Below are 6,762 nucleotides of genomic sequence, written 5' to 3'. Positions count from 1 at the left end.
TTTATACGTAGTAAGAGCTCAACGAATACCGTGATTATCGTCGACAGCTCAGCCCGCACGCTCCGCTCCTCTAATGCCGACCCACCCGCCGTACCTCGATCTCGTCTCTCTCCCCTGCCGATCTGAAAATCGCCCCTCCTGCAAAAAGTCTTCCCCGCCCAAACCCTCTTTTCCCCAGCCCGCCTCCCTTCCGGGTCGCCTCGGCTCCCGGAGTCATTCGTTCGGTAGTATTTATTGGGCGCTTACTATGTGCGGAGCACTGTACTGGGCGCTTGGGATGTACAGTGCGGCAACAGATAGAGACGATCCCTGCCCGGTGTGTGCACCCCCCCCCCCCCCCCAAGCTCTGGATATCCGCTCCTTCCTCCATCCCCAAGCATTTAGGCCCGTATCCATATTCTCTCCCGTTATCCGTTATCTGTAACTTATGTTGCTGCCTGTCTCCCGGGCTAGCTCTTTGTGAGCGGGGATCGTGTCTTCAAACCCTATTGTTCTGTCCTCTCCCGAGCGCTTAGTACGGCGCCCGGCACGTACAACCGGTCGATGGATTTCACCTTCCGTTCTGTCGTCTCTCTAACGCCCGAAGGCCAACGTGAACCGAAGGTTAAACCGTCTTGTCGAATCAAACCCGCCCAACGGCCTGGGCCCCGGTACGTTATCACTCAAGTTTTAGGTGGGATCTCCCGGCCGAAAGGGGGTCGCGAGTTTTCGGTTCGAGGTGGAGGTGGCGGAGAGTCCGTTGGTTCCCCCTTACTCATCCGCGGTGTAAGAAGGGATGACTTTCCAAGAACCCCGGAAAGGGAGTCCTCCTACAACTGGGAATGGGATTTGGAGACGGAGGAGGAGAAAGAGTTGGTTTGAAGTTTGGAGAGCGGCCTGCTGGTGCGGGACGGGGGGGCGGGGAATCAGAAGACCGGGGTCCTAATCTCGCTTCCGTCTTGTTTCCTGACCCGGGATGGGTCACCCAACCTCTCTGAGCCTCAGTTTCCTCATCTGCAGAATGGGGCTAAGGGCTCCGATTTCCCAGACGTGCGTTCCGTGTAGGACTGGAACCTCTCATCCTCTATCTACCCCGGCAGGTAACTCACGAGAAGCGCTTAATGTCGGTTTTATTATTCAGTGCGACGGTATTGTGCTCACCGTGTGCGGAGCACTCTACTAAGCGCTCGATTGAGGCGGGTGGAGGTACGGAAGGGCTCTGGAGCAGAGAGGACCCCCGGGGCCCGCCGAGAAACGGTGGGTTCTGCAGCTTCCGCGAAAGGTCCCGTTGACGTCCGTGTGTTTCGCTGCGAGACCGGCAGCGGGATTTCAGTTTCGACGGCCTCCGGCCAGACTTGGCCGGCTCGAGACCTCCTTAAATGTGGGTCAGATTCCGGCGTCGTCAAAGTTGTGTCCGCGATTCTCTTTTAAATGGTATCTGTTAAGCGCTTGCTATGTGCCAAGCGCTGTTCTAAGTGCTGGCGTGAGAATGATAGTATTTAAGTGCTTGTCTGCTGTGTGACCTCGGGCAAGTCGCTTCCCTTTTCTGTGCTTCGGTTCCCTCATCTGTAAAATGGGGATGAAGACTGTGAGCCCCACGTGGGACGACCTGAGAACCTTGTATCTAGCCCAGCCTTTCAAACGGTGCTCGCTCCACGGGCTGGGATCGGAACCCGGGTCCCTCTGACTCTGCGGCTGCTTCGACGGCTTCGGCGGTCGCCCCGTTCGAGAATCCGAGGAATCCACGTGGGTAAAGTAGAAACCACCCGCCGACTGCTAGTCCTGGATAGACTTGAAAGAGTTGAGGGGTTTTGGGGTGTGTGTGTGGGCGGGGGGGGGGGGGGGGGTTAAAATGGTATTTGTTAAGCACTAACCATGTGCCGAGCACTGCACTGAGCCCCGGGGGAGATCCGAGCAAACCCGGTTGGACCCGGCCCTTGTTCCCCGCGGGGCTCACCGTCTCAAGCCCCGGTTTGAGGACGAGGTAACTGAGGCACCGAGACGTCAAGTGGCTTGGCTGGCAGACGAGTGGGATTCCTTCATTCTTTGGGTCGTATCTTTTGCGCGCTTACTCTGTGCCGAGCACCGTGCTCCCGGGAAAAGTACAGTCATTCCTTCGATTGTATTTTTTGAGCGCTTACTCTGGGCCGAGCACCGTGCTCCTGGGAGAGTACGATACGACGATAAACGGGCAGTTCCCCGGTCCGTAATGAGCTTACAGCCCAGAGAAGTCAACCCGGGTGTTTCTGACCCCCAGGCCCGTGCTCTATCCGCCGGGCCACCCTGCTTCTCTGAAGATCGTGGGGGAAAGAGGGAAAATCACCACCGCGGCTGCCTCAGCGGCTCCGAAGGGGGGGGGGGGGGGAGAAAAAGAAGAAGAAAAAGGCCATACGGTGTGCAGAGAGACGCGTCCCTACACTGCCCTGCTATAAAACCTCTGACTGCCCACTGCGGTTAGCCTGTGTCCCGTCTCTCGTCACAGAGATGCGTTAATTACCCTAGAGAATGTCATCTCTCACAGTTGCTTCCGCCCCGTGTGAGCTCTCTCACGTTTTTTCAAAGCAGCGGACCTTGATCCTCCACTCGCATTTTTAGAAAACTGTATTTGAATAGGAGACCTGGGGTCATTAGGAGCTTAAATCTGCAAGAAAGCGTCCCCTTTTTTTTTTTTTGGTTTAATTCGCTTCTTCCCCTCACGTCTAATTTGGAGGCCCAGTGCCCTTGATCTACGGCCCTGCCGGATGTCCCGGGTGTTCCTCGAGAGAACGAATATTACGACTACAGCGTATTTTTGCGGTCCTCTCGTCGTCGTAGAAAGAATTAGGGAAATGGGCAGAAGGCGGAGTTGACCTTAATCGTGCCGGCTGGGAGTTAGTTATTTATTTCTTCATTTTTTGAAGCGGTGTTCGTTAAGTGCTCGCTACGGGTTAGGCGTTGGACGAGGCCCGGGGTCAGACAGGAGCGGGTCGGGTTGGACCCGGCCCCTCTCCCAAATGGAGTTTACAGCCGTCGTCCCCATTTTACAGACGGGGGAACCGAGGTCCACGGAAGTCGCCAGTCTGCGGTGGCTAGGGAAGAAAGAATTATCGTTGACGTCGTAAGCTCGGTTTGGGCAAGTGACGTGTCTGCTGATTCTGCTGTATCGCACTCTCCCCAGCGCTTTGTCCAATCCTCTGCACGTTGTAAGCGCTCGGTAAATCCCACCGATGGAGCGTACGCCACTCGGTAAGTAGCCTCCTGGCCACCGTTTTGTGAGGAGGGGCAGTGAGGACAAAATGGCACCCTGACGGTCTTTGCCTCTGACCTAGGGTGACTCCCGTACGATGATGATGACGTTGGCCTTCGTTGAGCGCTTACTGTGTGCAGAGCACCGTTCTAAGCGCTGGGGGAGATACAGGGGAATCGGGTCGTCCCGCGTGAGGCTCACGGTTAATCCCCATTTTACAGATGAGGTAACCGAGGCACAGAGAAGCTGTGACTTGCCCGCGGTCACGCGGCTGACGAGCGGCAGAGCCGGGATTCGAACCCGTGACCTCCGACTCCCAAGCCCGGGCTCTTTCCACCGAGCCACGCCGCTTCTCTCAACGTACTGAGATGGTGTAGACGGAAGCGGCGTCGCCTAGTGGATAGAGCCCGGCCCTGGGAGTCGGAGGGACCTGGGTCCCAATCCCGACTCCGCCGCTCCTCCGCTTTGTGGCCTCGGGCGAGTCACCTCTCTTCTCTGTGCCCGCCACCTCATCCGTAAAATGGGGATTAAGACCGTCAGCCCCGCGTGCGACGCGGACCGTCTCCGATCCGATTTGCGGGGAGCCACCCCGGCGCTCAGTACGGTCCCCTGGCAGGCGCGTGTGATTGCCACAGTCAGTAGCGGTAGCCGTAATGGTAGCCGTTCTCTGCTTAGGCCCGGAAAACCACTTAACATTCACGAGCTTTGATTTCCTTACTCCGCGCCCAAATCCACAACCGTAGCCAACGCGTCACCCTGATTTCGATTTTTCATTCAGCGAGGCGGAAAGCGTTCGCCCGGCAGACCCACGGACCCGCAGATTAAATCCCCCCCAGTTCAAACTTGCGGCCAACCCGTCCTCACCGCGGAGGGCTTCCCCCCTCCCCCCCCCCCCCCCCCAAACCGAGGCTCTAGATCTCTGTCATTTGACCGGAAAATCCTCGGCTTTCCCCCCCGCCAACCCCGTCGATCTCGACCGAGGTCACGCGGCAGTCAACACGCGATAACCCTCTCTCTCCCCCCACCCCGTCCCCTCCGTCTCCTCCCCTCTCTTCCACTTGAGGGGCGACGTGAAAAAGAAAAAAGAAGCCTGTTTGGTCTGGGCAGGGTTTGAGGTTTGTACGGCCCCCTGGAGTCTCGCTGAGAGCAGAGAGGACAAGCTGAGGAACGCTAGCGGCCGACAGGGAAGGAACTCAACGCCGATATTCTTTGCAAAACGAGAGGCGCGGTAACCCTGTCCCGCTCCGGCCGGTAACGGGTCGTCTTTTTGACCGAAAGGCCGAGCGAGACGCGATGCGGGATTGGGCGTCCGACACTCTCTGCGTCTTTTGACTTTACGGGAGAGGGGAATGTCCACGCGGGCCCCGGTGCTTTCTTTCTTTTTTTTTTTTTTTTAAATGGTATTTAATAACGGTGGTATTTGTTAAGCGCTTACTCTGTGCAAAGCGCTGTTCTAAGCGCTGGGGGAAACAAGGTGATCGGGTTGTCCCACGTGGGGCTCGCGGTCTTGATCCCCATTTTACAGATGAGGTAACTGAGGCCCAGAGAAGTGAAGTGACTGGCCCAAAGTCACACAGCCGGCCGGTGGCGGAGTCGGGATTGGAAGCCACGGACTCTGACTCCCGAGCCCGGGCTCTGGCCGCCGTACCGCGTGTTTGTTAAGCGCGGACTACGCGCGAGGCTTCCCCCGGTGCTGGGGAAGACGGAAGCAGATCGGGTGGGACGCCGTCCGCGTCCCACGCGGGGGTCGTCGTCTTCATCCCCATTTTACGGAGGAGGCAACTGAGGCCCAGAGAGGTACTTGGTACGGGGCTCCGCGCAAAGTAAGCGCTCGATGAACACGACGGAATGAAAGCGAAGTGACTTCAGCCCAAGGTCACGCGGCGGACGAGCGGCCCGGCCGGGTTTAGAGCCCGGCTCTCGACGCCCGGGCCCGCGCTCTATCCGGTCGGCCGCGCCGCTCCTCGTCCGCTGTCGTGTTTATCGAGCGCCTACTGCGAGCCGCTCATTCCGGCCGGACTCCGGCCCCTGCTCTGGTCCGGTCGATCGGTCGGCTAATGGCCGAGCTCAGCGGACCGCCTCCGGAAAGGAGGAGCCCCGAGGACCTTCCAACGGAAATCTAGCTTCACGTTTTAAAACTGCAGGCGCGGTGGATGCCCGTGCCTGAGAACCGATTTGCACATTCCCAGCGCTCGGTACGGCGCTCTGCGCGTAGTAAGCGCTCAGTAAATACTACTGAACGAACGAATGAATGAAGGCCGGGTGGCAGGGGAAGAGGAGTTCTGAAACGTCGCCTGGTACTCCGTGGCGCAGACAAAAAAAAAAAAAAAAAAATATTCAGGGGCAGTTTGAACGATCCCTTTGTCCAACCTAAAACGCCGTCGAAGAGGAGGCGAGCGTCCATGTCGTATCGTAACCATAATTCATTCTAGATTAACGAACGGGGGTGCGGTGAGAGAGCCCTTTTAGACGTCGCTGGCTCGGCCGGAGGAACGCGTTCGTCTCCGAAGGATCCGCCCGTCTGGCGATCCCGCGGTATATTTGCAGTTTGCCGGTCTGTCGGATGAGCCGGGTGATTCCGTTGGCGTCCGGCGAGATCGGGTTTTTTTTTTTTTTTATCATGGAGCGCTCTCCCGGGCCCGTCCCTTTCTGCGTGCTCACTTGTGGTTCTTTTCTCTCCGCCTCTCTGTCTCCGGCTCTCCTTGCCTTTCGGCTCTCTGCTTTGTAAACCCTGGTTCGAGGCGGGTAAGAGAATAAATAGGAAGGCGGGCGGGGAGAGGGTAGAGAGATTCGCACCCCTTTTAATGCCAGCTCTCTCGCTGTTCCTTGCTCTCGGCCATCTCGCCGCCCGACTTCCTCCCCCTCCGCATCGATCCATCGGTGGTGTTTACTGAGCGTCCCCTCCGAGGCGACTCGATAGTGTTTGATGAGCGCTTACCGTAGCCAAAGCAGTGTACTGAGCATCTGATCGTCCGCTAGTATCTGTTGGGCGTTTACTACGTGCGGGGCACCGTACTGAGTGCTTGGTACTATACTAAGGATCCCGGATCCGCCACCCGTCGGCTGCGTGACTGTGGGCAAGTCACTTAACTTCCCTGTGCCTCGGTTAGCTCATCTGTAAGATGGGGATTAGAACCGCGAGCCCCCCGTGGGACAACCTGATCACCCTGTACCTCCCCCAGCGCTTAGAACAGTGCTCTGCACGTCGTAAGCGCTTAACAAATACCGACGTTATTATTATTATACTATCACTGTTTGCAAATGCCATCTCAGATGGATGGCTGACCCTCCCGTCTTAAAAACCGTGGTAAAAATCACTTCCCCCCCCCCCCGGGGCCTTCCCCGACTAAAGCACCTTGGCCTTAACTTCCTCTCCCTTCTGCTTCGCCTCCGCGCTCGTATCTGTCCTCTGGAAGTACCCGATGTCCGCCCCGCCATTAGCCGTAAAGTATATCCGTTCACGTCCCTAATTTGTTTCTTTGAATGCCTTTCTCCACGCCTGGACGGCGAGCTCTAGACCATTCGACTGCTCTCCCCCGATTAGACTGCGAGCCCGT

General features: G+C 57.5%; 1 long non-coding RNA gene across 1 annotated transcript in view; it reads left to right on the top strand.

Annotated features, from left to right (window-relative positions):
- Nucleotides 1-3,187, top strand: part of LOC120638910 — a 338,450-nt gene extending 335,263 nt beyond the window's left edge. The window contains exon 15 of the long non-coding RNA XR_005660952.1: nucleotides 3,006-3,187. This is a non-coding gene — a long non-coding RNA (uncharacterized LOC120638910). The remainder of the gene's footprint in view (nucleotides 1-3,005) is intronic.
- Nucleotides 3,188-6,762: the final 3,575 nt, after the last annotated feature.

This window comes from Ornithorhynchus anatinus, chromosome 17, assembly GCF_004115215.2.
Source record: "Ornithorhynchus anatinus isolate Pmale09 chromosome 17, mOrnAna1.pri.v4, whole genome shotgun sequence".
In the NCBI taxonomy this organism is placed as follows: Eukaryota; Metazoa; Chordata; class Mammalia; order Monotremata; family Ornithorhynchidae; genus Ornithorhynchus; species Ornithorhynchus anatinus.
This window is presented reverse-complemented; position numbering and strand designations above follow the sequence as displayed.